The following is a 13,703-nucleotide window of genomic DNA, read 5'->3' on the forward strand; positions in this document are numbered from 1 at the left end:
GATTTGCTTATTTAGTTTCAGTGGGTAACTACTTATTGTATCTTTTTGTTTTCTTCTTTCCCTTTTTTCATTTTTTGTTTTTTTTTTCCCCTCTATGAGAACAAACCCAGTGAAAGTTGTGGACAAAAAACAGAGCACCCTTGACGCTACTGCTATTGGTAATTCTTTTCTTCACAATCATGTGTTTGAGAAAATTTTGCGCAGAGTAAACCAATTACCGATAAAGTGTTTTGCCTTTGTCATATTTGTTGTGTTTGCTCTGTGTCTGAGATATTTTCCAACCATTGTTTAAATTGTTTTGATGCTTGACAGTAGTGGTGGGATTAATTATATTATATTATATTAAGATATTTGTCTTCTTGAATCTTTGTTTGACTGAGCATTGGTCTATATATTGGCTGGTCTGTGCGTTTGTGCCTGCGCTGTATTGTTTGGTTTTGAAATATTATAGTTGGCTTATAATATATTATATGATATTAAGCCTTTTTGTCTCTTACGGTTTATTGCTTGGCTGGGCATTATTTAGATTCTGTAGTTCGTAGTTCGTACTGTGCCGCTCTTTTTCTGCAATTCGGTGATGAAGTCAAAGCAAATGTTTTATTTGCATCTCTTGGTAAGTGGTGGTTGGTCATTGCAGTACATACACGACAATATATGGTAAGGCAATGAATAACTGCCTTAAGATTTTATGTTTCATACATTTTATGGATAGTTAAGGATATTTAAGATTTAATTCTTCATTTTATTTTAAACTTAAGTTTGATTTTGATATTTTATTAAGTAATTTAATGTTTGATCTTTATATAAAATAGTTTTCCCGTCCATCATACGGGTTAGCGATTAGTATATATATATATATGGAAAGCTATTCAGGTATGCATTCTTGCAGAAGTTTATCCAATAACTCGATTTCCTATGAAAAAATAAATGCAGTAAGTGGGAGCACTCTTTGAACTAATTTGTGGTGGTGGACCAATTTTCGTTGTTTCTTTTCATTATTTGTGCTGCATTGATGGTTGAATAAAAAATTGAGTTACACATACATATATCTGTGCACCCACATTTGTGGCGAACCCATTTTTGGCATGTAGTTGAAATAGCTTTTACATTGTTGCGTTCATTGTGGAAAGGAGCATTATTGCACACAATAAGATCCTACGTTTTCTTTGTAGTAGCACTGAGTTTCAATTAGTTTTAGTGTCATCTAATCTCACCCATTATAAAAATGAGGAAATCTGGATGCAAGATTAAATGTTTACTCATATAATATAGAAACAAGTTGATAGGTTTTTTATATTTCTTTTTCTTTTTAATTGTTGTGTGCCATTATGTCACCCTTTCTTTCTCCTTTAAAATAATCCAACATCACTTCTCTGTGGTTTCTTCATCAAACTGGGGCCACAACATACAGGTGAGATGAGAATACTTACATCCAAAAAGAAGAACCTAATATGTTACTTTTGGGGAAGGATCTTTCTTCTTTTTTTTTTTTTTTTTTTTTTGCTTTTCTAATTGAGACTCAGATGACCCCAACTTTGAGAATGAACTTAGTATCAGGTTATAACTTTATTATTATCGTTTCTATTTATTTATAATTTCTCCTTAGTGAACAAGGTTCAAATAAAATAGAGCTCATGTTTGATAAGAGCTGAAGCTTTGTGCAAACTGGCCACCCAATTACAAACCATTGGCATATGATAAATGCTTACATTATTGGGTTGATATGGGTTTGAAAGTTCAGTGTTGGATGGGGCTGATTCAGTTGGGCTGGTCTTATGCCATTAGGAGCCATTTGTATCAAGTCAAATGAAGTTTGACTGAAAATTTTACCAAATTTGTTTTTTCTTTTTTTTCCCAAAATTAATCATCGTTTTACTTTGCTTAAACCATCATGCTTATCTTAGATAAGACCATATTAGTGATCAATCACGCTTATGTATAAATTAAGATTTACCTCCTTAGCAGTTAGCACCTCAAATGGATCTGATATGTTACATGAAATAAGTTTACATTAATTTACAACTGGGGTGCACTTTATACCTAACTAATAAATTAATTTGCATATTTAGGCCTGTAATAGATTTTTATTTTTATTTTTTTAAAGAAAGGCCCACCATTGCATTTTGCCTTTTGTTGTGTGTATATATAAGGTGTATTTCCTATCCTTGTTTAGTGTCAAAGTTACACTATAACCAATTGGTCTAACTATTGCTAGCCTATGCATTCCCCAGTATACAAAAAGATTAACATGGAGATGACTATAATTAATACAATAAGACTTGAGTTTTTTTTTTTTTTTTTTTTTTTTTTTCATATTGTCTTAATGTGAGTTTCAATGCAGAGTATTGGATATGCAACTTTAGCAAAACTTGATCCTCAATATGGCCTCTGTAAGTGACTTAAATATGATTATTGAATGTCAATCATATATGTTCATTAACCATTGTGAAGCTTATATGATTTGATTGTGACCCACTCATGGATACAAGCGTGGTACCACCTCTTATCTATGCTGTGATGGGGACTTCAAGAGAGAGAGAAATTGGACCTATTGCTGTTGTTTCATTGCTTTTGCCATGAATGATTTAGAAATTACATGACCAACTAGTACTTTTCTTATTTTCTTTCAAATATACATGCTAGGATTTCTTGTAGATTTCCTATCCCATGCGGCTATTGTGGGGTTTGTGGCTGGAGCAGCCATAGTAATTGGTCTTCAACAACTGAACGGGCTTCTTGGGATTAGTCACTTCACAAACAAGACTGATATAATATCTGTTGTGGAAGCAGTTTGGAGATCAATTCATCATCATGTATGTTCTTTCTATATCTTTTCCTTTATTTTTTGTTGAGGTTTTTGAAAAGCATATATTCACAAAGCACAAAGAGTGAAAGAAATATGATAGAATCTATTCTCATTTGAACAATTCATTTATTCTCTTTGTTTCTTTAATTACAGTGGAGTCCTCTTAATTTTATACTTGGGTGCTCATTCTTGAGTTTCATCCTAATTACAAGATATGTGGTGAGTGCCATATCATTCACTTCTTCCACAAACAACATGAAAAACTTTGAATTTGTAGTTTTAGCATTACCAACACATTTTTGCACTCTGTAGGTCTTTTGGCTGGAGTATTCTTCGATAGGGCTAAAATGCGTGAGAGATCTCAAACCTAAAAGGCAGTGAAAGTTATGATTCTTTACAAGTGCAGTGAAGAAGTGTTGTATGAGAAGAATGTAAAAGGAGAGAAAATGTCATCACTAATTCTTTTTCAGATATGCATTTTGACATGTAGCTCTTATCGTTACCCACATGTATCATTGTTGTGTCTTATAGATTTTCACGTTGTATTTGAAACCTTCATATCCACCTAAGAATAGAATATTTTCTGCATTATGTATGGCACTTCTATTTGGTTTTGAATGCTTGTAGTATGGTTCCGAATTTGGGCAAGAATTTGTGATTTTGCAAGGAGAAAAAAGGAAAAAAAAAAAGAAAAACCTATAGCTGCATTTTATAAACACGGCTATAGACAAAAACTTTATAGGAGGATTTAGCTGCGTTCTAAAACGCAGCCAAAAATGTACCTACAATCGCGCTTTTTAAAATGCAGCGCAAACATGGTCTATAGTTGCGTTTTCAAAAACACAACTATAGGTCTCAACCTATAGCCATGGTTAAAAGAATGCAACTATAAACCCGCAGAAGCTATTGTCGCAGAGTATAGGCCACGTGTGTAAGCACGGCTATAGGAAACGCAGCTATAGACCAAATAGGCCTATAGCCCGTTTTAGAAATATATAGCCCCCGTTTTTTGTAGTGAAGTTGTGCTAATTCTCAGTGGACAAATAAAAGTAGAAAACTTATAATTCTTTCAAAATAAAGGAGCGGTATTTAGTTGGTTGAGAGTTACATGACTACTACATATCACTTGTCACAAACTCACACAATGCGTGAGAATATATAAATATTATATAATAAGGTGTAATATATATAAAAAGTAATAATTACTTCAAGTATTATCTATTTAAAAAAATATTTCTACAACTATTTTTAATCTTTTTATCTCTACAAATATATTGTTTATTTTTTGTATGATTAATATATTTTTTAGGTAAACTATATTCTTCTAACTTCTATTGTGGTGTGTTATATTTGCCTAATATACAACTAAAATTTATAAGTTTCAAATTTATCGTCTCCTAAGAAATAAAGAGATTATCATAATAACAAAAACTTATTAGAAAATTACAATGTCATCTTAACCAAAATTAAAATGAAACCAAAGGAAAAAAATTAGAATTTATAATAATTTATTACTCAAACAATTGGTAGGTATATTCAAATTCATAGCCTTGTAGATTGTATTTTAATATAAACTAAAATTCCTATTTCCCAAAAAACTAAATATCAATCCAAATCAAAGTCCAACCAAAGTTATAAAAGGGAGAGGGAAGACTTTGTGATGAGACATTAAAAAAAAAAAAAAAAACACACACACACACAATACCAAAGCACATTATTTTGTATTAAAAAAAAAATTCATCAACCTTAATCACAATCATAAGAAATAACAAAAATCTACCAAAAGAAAGTGAGAGAGAGAGAGAGAGAGAGAGAGAGACAATTTTTTTGTAGGAAAAACATAGGTTGAATGTGAGAATTGGTATCTAATTTATACAAAATAAAATAGAAAAAAGAAAAGTCAAAGTATAAAAAAGAGAAAGAGAGCAAGAAATTGTAATAGTAAAGTAGAGACTAAAGAGTAGTGGGGAGATAAAGAGGCAAAGAAGGAGAAGAAATGTTAGAGGAAATGTAACAATAAATGTGGACTAATAATTAGAATTTCCAATCATATAAAAGTTTAAAATTATTTACTTCAAAACAATATTTGATAAAGATGATAGTTTGGGGAAAAACTTTGGACCTCAATAATACCACACATAACACATATACTTTGCGGCAAGTGTCTTATGTGGCAAATTGTGATTGATTATATGTCTATCACCGATCACATGACCCAACCTTTCTTTTTTTTTTTTTTTCTACCTCTCACTTATTTTCACCTAAAAAAAAACATTAAGGCAGTGTGTTTATAATTTGTACGTGGTACTAGCATTATTGTTAACATAAAATCTACGAAAGGATCCAAAATTGGGTACTAAATCCGAGTCCAAGTTTTTTACTCAAATTTTTTTTTAATTTTTAATTTTTTAATGATAAGACTGAAAACTTCATTAAAAAAACAAAAACATTACATCATAGTAAAGAGCTTGTTCTTAGAAACAAGAATTTCCTTCAATCTAAACTAAAAAATCAACAATGCGAAGAGTATGTTTAGCTAAAAGATGTGCTGCTCTGCTCTATTACCTTGCTTACGCACCTGAGAAAACATAACAGAACAAAAATCATGAGAAGCCACCCCCATACCGAAGATAATAGAAGCCACTAAAGTAGGGGAGGGTAAGAGCACGATAAACAGTGAGTGAGTCAGCCTCCAAGCTAAGGTTGCGAATACCAACATACTTTGCCAATTGATGGCCAACTTCAAAAGCTTTTGCCTCCACCTCCAAAGCACCCAACGAGTACAAATCTNCTCAGATCCCCCCCAAATGCCTTAGGAAGGTTTCTATTTATAGGAGTTTAGGGGTAGGTAAGCGACACGTGGCGGAGTCTGATTGGTGACACGTGGCAGAGTTTGATTGGTGACACGTGGCAGAGTTTGATTGGTCCGCTTATGTCATCGCTTACACATGCGAGGCTGATTGTGTCATCGCTTACACGTGCGAAGCTGATTATGTCATCGCTTACACGTACGATGATGTGTGATTGGTTTTTGCATGACACTTGGCAAATTTCTGTTGGTTTCTGAGTAATGATACCAAAACCTAGCAGCAATATGTGGTGCTTTGTAATTGGCTGTATTTTGTGGACTTGGTAGTGTGACGTGTCAGCTTGTGATAGGTCGGGAATTTTCCCTGTCTACAGTTACCATGTTTCAAATAACATGTTTCAACATGTGAAGAACATAATTGTGTGTTTGGTACGTGTGTGTGTGTGTTTTAAGCTGACAAGTACAATACAATTTAATTTTTTTTTATTTGAGGAGAGAGAAGTCGGTTTATGTGTTGTCTAATCAAGTGGGTCATATGGTTTTCAACATATTTACAAAAGTGTCATTGAGCAACGTTGTTTAAAAATTGAAAACCGTTAAGAGAAGTTTTCTAAATGCAAAGTTTAAACACTCTAAACTGAGCAACATAACTCAAACACTTCAGTAAAAAATGCTTTTTACCAAACGCATTATAAATATGATCCATCAACATTGTCAAGCAAACCTCTTGTATAAATATTTTTATATATATGGCCTAATATTCTTTGAAAATTTTCAGGGTGAAAAGGACTTTTACATTTTGAAAATTTTAAGGGTTTTTTTTTTCACCTCCTCGAAAATATAATTATTGACTTAACATGCTTTTTTTTCAATGGTTATAAATATTTTGAAAATTTCAAGAGTCATTCATAATTTTCACCCCTTTAAGGGAAAAAGAAAATTCTTGAGTCCATTATTACTTCTAAGTTCTAACTACAATTTGCAGTGTTTAGGATGGCTTGTAAACCGGTGGAAAATGAGTTTATTATAAAGGGAATTGGACTACTTCAAAACTATCATGGAGCAATTTCTTATAAATATAGCTTCATTTAATCTCCTCACGAGGATAGCGAGATGAAAACCCAACGGCTTTTAGGTCTACGGGCACTTCTCTCATCTTGTGCGGTGATTATAATTAAGGAATCAATCCCTTTGTCTTCAGCTGGTCACCAAAATAAGAGTTAATAGAGTAGTTCTAGGACCATTACTAATTTTACACTTATTTTCACAACTATCTTATATGGTAGACTATGACTCACTGTCTGTCACTTTCATATGGACTCACTACTTTTCTTCTACCACTTACAATTAGCCACATTGTATAGTTATAAAAATGTGTGTGGAATTAGTTGTGATCTTAAATTTTCTCCCCCCCCAAAAAAAGGCCTTAGAATGCACATATTCTTTTTTTCATTTTTCTTTTTTCTGATATACAATATACTTTATAAGAGAATCCAACAATATCACTAACCGTAATGATATTGGCATGTTTGTATGGATTTGTTCAAAAAGTTTCATAACAATTGGTTGAATGGTGATACTTGGGTGATAGATTTAATAGGCTTGAAATACAAATCATAAATCTAAAGTTCCGAAATTCCATCCACTATATTATTGATCTATGGAATTTTCGAAGTATATTATGGATAAGGAGTCGAATAATCTGATGAAAGATTAGAACTCCAAAACGAGACTTTTTTATATAAAAAATAAATAAACATATACCCAAAAAAAAAAAAAAACAAGAACAAGGGGGGTTAAAACCTAGCCCATCATTCATAGCCTATAGCCCATCTAAATCCGAAAGCTGGTGGTGCTATTGTGCTATTACCAAATGTCAACTATCAAATGCCCTTCACTTCAAGTAAACTTTCTTGCCTTGTTGTCCCTGTATCTAAGATTTTCCCATGGGGGCATACCTTTTAAGTTTGGAGATGTGTACGTCATTTCCACGCTTACACCTGGGTCCCATAACCACATTCTATGGTCGTATCTCATTGAAAAGCCCATAACAAACAAGCCTCCATTATCTTCCAAGTTCCAACCCACGTTTAGACAGACAAATGAGAAGCCTCTAAGTCTCTTCCAACCCCCCGAAAGAAGAATATTAGCTGTACTGTTATTGGTGTGGTGTGGATAACAACGACACCACACTCATCATTCACATGGAGCAATACTTTTAGTTGCCAAAAATGCTCACTAATAAATAGTCACTATTAAGCTAGGCTCCACCGCTTAAGTTAAATCTTCGGTTGAGATTGTACAAAATTCTCTTTTTCATATAGTAGGATGTGACATTATAATTTATAACTACCATAAACCTTCGGATTTTACTTGGATCTTTTTTTTCTTTTTTTTAGATCCAACAATGATTATTTGCATGTCTTTAGATTCGAACAATTCACCGAGAGATGTTTGTAAAGGTTCTCAATAATGAGTTAATGTTTAACTAATTTGTTGGATTGACATTCCATTCCTTCCCATGTTTCCATTAATACCAGCTAAATGTTTCAAGTTTCAACTCTATAAATGCATTCAGGGGTTGGGTTATCGCATGTAATAGTGTCTAGGTCTAACCAAGGCTCAAATTCACAATGGTCAGAAGTTTTAATTGTTTTACAATTTGCTAAGTTAAATATCGCTAAGAGTTTTTAAATTCAACTAGTTGACACCTCCTACTCTCTCTCAAATTGGTTGAGGTGATGTGATCTAAGGGTGCAACTACCTAGATACCAAAATATGTAGTGGCTCTTATCTTGTTATATTTAGTATAAAGATGATTGTTGATGGGAGAAAATAAATGTGTGATAGGCGAGGTTACTTTCTCTAACCAGTACTATTTAGGTTAAGGTGATCGATCATCGAGTTTTGAGTTCTTATCAAAATTGACCTTAGGTAGGTTGGCTTGTTACATTCGGTGTTTGGTCATACAGTGCCTTGTTTGGCAACACTAGAGCCTTATGTATAGAAGGGTGTCACGAAATGGCCTGAACACTTCGGTCGCATACCAAATCAAGCTAGTTCCTACACCGACCCATCCACTTTGAACCTACAAAAGTCTCCTCTAATTACAATAACAATAATTTTGTTAGATTAAATTTACTATTTTTTAAAAGTTTAAACTTTAGAAGAAAAAAAATGAATAATGAGGTGGAAAACTTTCTGTGCATTGTATGCTATATTTATTTGTTTATTTATTTTTCTGGTAGAATAAAGATAACATAAATACTGAGAATATTTGAATTATTTTGATCTGAGAGTTATGCTAGGACAATCTAATTAGGCACAATTTTGTACTACAACTCGCCGACGAGTTATAATTTACAAAAATATATTAATGGGTCATGTGAAAACACACTTTTACAAATCACGGCTTGCCAGCACAAAATTGTGCCCAATTTAGTGGTCTCAACATTACTTTTTGATCCAGAGAACCATATTCTTCAGAGTGGGCCCTCTGTTTCTTCCTTTCTTTCTTAGCTTCTTGATCCGGAATAATTACGTGGGGTTAGCTAATTACTTTAGTACTTTATTTGATGCTTTTAGCCATTATTAAATTATAAGAAATCAATGCACACCAATAAGAGCATCACCATCAACTATTTCATAAAAAATATCATTTTGATACATTAAAAATTTACTTTATTATTTTACCATATCATTTTACAATATCTCATTTATAAGATGTTTATCATTCAATTCTATATATTAAAATAATATCAACAACACATTAAAATAATATATTATCTCCTTCCTTTCATCACAACAACAACAACAACAATGGCACATCCACCATTACCGCAACAACAGCCACTAACAACCACTACAGCAACAACACCGATCAGCCACCACCGACATAAACCCACATCCACCAACGTCACCTTAAATAAATAAAAAATTAAAACAACAAAAAAAAAAAAGAATTAAAGAGAACTGCACGACAAATCAAACAAACCCAAAAATAAAACCCACATCAAACTCAACTAGAGAGATCGACATGGCAAAAAACACAACCAAATCAAACAAACCCACATCCACCGACATAAACCCACATTAAAAATCAAACAAACCCAAAAGCAAAACCCACCAGCGCATGGGTTGCTGCGGATGTGGTGGGTTAGGTTCGTGTGGCTATGTTGGTGGACAGCAAAACAAATAAGGGGAATCGGATCTTAGTGAGATCGGGCAAATTTCAACGGAGGCAGGTTGCTTGAGGCGGCATCAGTGGAGACGAAGCAAGCTGCTTAGTGAGCGGCATCGGCAGAGGCGAGCTGCTTGGCTAGTAGAGGAGGTGAGCTGCTGATGAGCGGCAAAGGCAAGGCAGTGGGTGGAGAGATCACTATGGTGGAGAGAGAGAGAGAGAGAGAGAGAGAGAGAGAGAGAGAGAGAGAGAGAGAGAGAGAGAGAGAGAGAAAAAAAAAAAAAAAAAAAAAAAAAAAGGGGGAGGGGAAATCAGAAATCTACCACAATATGTATAGACCAAAATGAAAAAAGAAGTGAAAAAAAAAATACCTCAAAGAAGAGAACCACCGCACGGCGCACCAGTTAGGAGGAGGGTTGCAGAGAAAGGTTGGCGAAGAAGACGCCCAAAACAATGATTGAAAGTTTTTGAGAAAAGTGAAAAGGAAAAATGAGAAGGGAGGAAGTTTAAAACTAAGGCTTTGGAAATTGAAAAACCAGCGGGAAGCCCAATAGTCCCAACAATTGGAGCATTAACTCTACCAGTCAGAATGTGCCACGTAGGCTACAACCTGGAGAACACAGCCACTGCCCATTTAATGCGGAACGAAACCCCAAGAGTCACTTACCATCTAAAAACCTTTCATATTCTATGGTCATCATGCCTAGACGACCACAGAATCGAGGGACAACTGACGGAACTGACGAATTCATCTTCTGAAGATGACATCCATGATACAAATGAAGATATCCCTGGACGAGCAAATTAATACCCACGTCATTGACGAGGGCTGGAAGGCCATTCAATGCAATACAATTACACCCAGAACGGTCACAAGGCCAACTGTATGAACCGTTGGAGCACATTAAGGCCACATTACACAGCACCAAACGTTACCAAGAGGAGCATTAAGACCTCCATAACTACCCCAACGGCTAGAAGCTATGAAAGCATATATAAAGCTTACACATCGCCAAATACAAGGTACATAGATACATAGACACACAGAGATTTCTTTTGTTCTGTTATATTGCATTTTGTCCAAAGAATTTCTTATACTGACTTTAGCATCGGAAGCGTTGTGGCAGGCACCACACCGGTGACCACCTTTGAGAGTACGTTCATATAGGCTGGAGATTGCTTCCATCTGACCACCTTGACTGACGAACTTACGCTTCATCAAAGGGGAATTCAATCATTGATTCTCTTCATAAATAAGAATAGGAAATAACACCAAGCTATATATATAAATATATAGCTTGGATGAGATAGAAAATAAGAAGTAAGAAATAAATTGTTTCATTCACTCCCAAACACATTCAAATGATCCACCATGCCTTCTCAATTGCTTTCTGCCATTTCATCCCACCCAAATGGTCTAAAAACATAGCTGGAGATGGGTATGAAGACCTTATATTCATTGTCTTCTTTTGTAATTTAAACCGTTCAAAATGAGAAGAAATTGACAAGGTTTTCAGACCCGGACCGTTCATTGAACTGTTAAAGGGAGAGGTTCAAGGTTTTTGAGGTCGAACCGGGGTCAAACCGTGATGACATAATAATTAATTTAATAATTAATTAAAGCCTAAATATAGATATTAAATTTATAAAACTAGCAAAATTGACTAATATATCTATATATGTGAGGGAAATTTAATTATTTTCAAGCATATATTTAATAATTAAATAATAAAGTTAATAAAATAAAATAATAACTATGAAACATTAAAATTTATGATTAATTTTTGAAGTAAAGTTGAATATCTTTGAAAGATTTTAATTATAATTTTTTTTAAATTCCTTGTAAGAGATGGATGATTTAATTAAGTGGAATAAAATTGTGTTAAGTTGTTTTTATAAATAAAAAATAAATAAAAAATTTGCTAAGGGTTGGACCACACGGTTCTTGCCACCGGTTTGCGTCCAACCGGTTTTAAGGGTTCACGGAATTAACTAAAAATATGGTTCTTTAGGCTTAAAAAACTGGTTTTCATCCCGGTTCTCGGTTTTCACGGTCTGACCTCCCAGTCTGGTCCGGTTCTGAAAACTATGGAAATTGATAAGTTTTGTCAGTAAATTTAACACTCAGGATGAAAATATCACATATTTTATAATAAATCTCATCGTATTCAAGTAGAATCATAACATAGTTATCAATTAAAAAAAAAATTATTAATAATATAACATTATACACACTTTGCTATATATAGAACTACTAAGGAGAAAACATGTGGGAACACTAGGAGAAAACATCCTAAAATCGCTCATAAAAATTTAAAAAAAAAAAAAAAAAAAAAAGTAGTTGAAAATGTCAAAAAAAAAAAAAAAAAACATAGCAAAGGAAAAGTCAAGAACCGTGACACATCTCCATCTACGCTAGGGCTGTCCACGAGTTGGGCCGGGTCGGTTTTGGACCCAACCCGAACCCGACCCGCCGACATTAGGTGGAAGGCAGAGGGACTCGAAACCGACTGCCGACATCAATCGATCTAGTCGGTTCGGGTTCTGGTGATTTTCGGGTCAGTTCAGTCAAGTCGCCGGAATTTGCAAACATCGCCAAAATTTGCAAAAACTCACTTCATTTGCACCGAAAATCACCGAGTTCACGAGATCACCATCGGATCTGAACGGAGAACTCAAGATCTCCACAGATCTGGGCGGAAATCACGAGATCTACACCGGATCTGGGTGGAGAACTCAAGATCTCCACTCGATCTAGATGGAGATCTTGAGATCTCCACCAGATCTAGGTGAAGAACTCAAGATCTCCACCGGATCTGGGCATAGAAAGGGAGATATCCACTAAAACTGGGCTGATCTAAGAGAGAAAAGGAGGAAAATCAAACAAATCAACCAATTCTTCGATTGGGTCGATTCCGGCGGGTTGAGAGAAGTGAAAGCGAAACTCGAACCGACAATGGTCGGGTTTCGTTGGACAAAACCGTCATCGACCGTGGTGGTGCTCAAGTCGATCGGATTTTGATTCGGGTGGTGGCGGGTCGAGCGGTTCCGGCGGGTCGAGCGAGTCCTGGACACCCCTAATCTACGCTTAGAAAACAAGATCAAAAACAAATAATGATGATATTGATGTGATAATAATAATAATAATAATAATAATAATAATAAAGATAATAGTGTCATTCCATCAAAATTATAAAAGCAACGACATCAATGAATTAAATTAAATTTATAAAAAAAAAAAAGTTTTTGCTAATAATTTTCCTTTGTAATACTTTTGATTGATCACTACTTTCCATACTCTTTCCAAAAAAAACAAATCCACATAGCCAAAATGAGATTAATATTGAGAAAGAAGATATATAAGTGGAAGTTTATATATATATATATATATTGTTTGTGTCTCTTTAGATGGAGGGCAAGAGGGGGAAAAGAGAAGACTAAATAATCAGAAAGGAGAAGATAGATGCTAGAATAACTTTATAAAGTTATTGAGTTGGATAAGAAATCCTACTGTAAGGAAACAAACCTTTTGAGTTTTGATACTATCCAATGAGCCATATTATGAAAGTTTTTTTGTTAAAAAAAAATATTTGGCTAGGTTTTAGTGTTCTTTTTCCCCTAGAATAAAGAATGGTATAAACCAAAACAAAATAAATAAATATATAAATAGAGGTCTAGTTGAGATCTGCTTATTTTACTGAAACTGAAAACTTTGTACTGAAAATACTGTAGATAAAAGTAAATATTAGTTGAAATAGTACTGCGGGACTCATGAATAGTACCAAAAAGTGTAGTGAGACCAATGAATAGTAGCAAAAATAAATTAAATAGTAAAATAAGTTGGCAAAATATAAGCTAGCCAAATAGACGTAGGTTTGTTTGAATACTGCTTATTACTGAAAATTGAA

The sequence above is a fragment of the Quercus suber genome, unplaced genomic scaffold, assembly GCF_002906115.3.
Source record: "Quercus suber isolate HL8 unplaced genomic scaffold, Cork oak 2.0 scaffold_361, whole genome shotgun sequence".
In the NCBI taxonomy this organism is placed as follows: Eukaryota; Viridiplantae; Streptophyta; class Magnoliopsida; order Fagales; family Fagaceae; genus Quercus; species Quercus suber.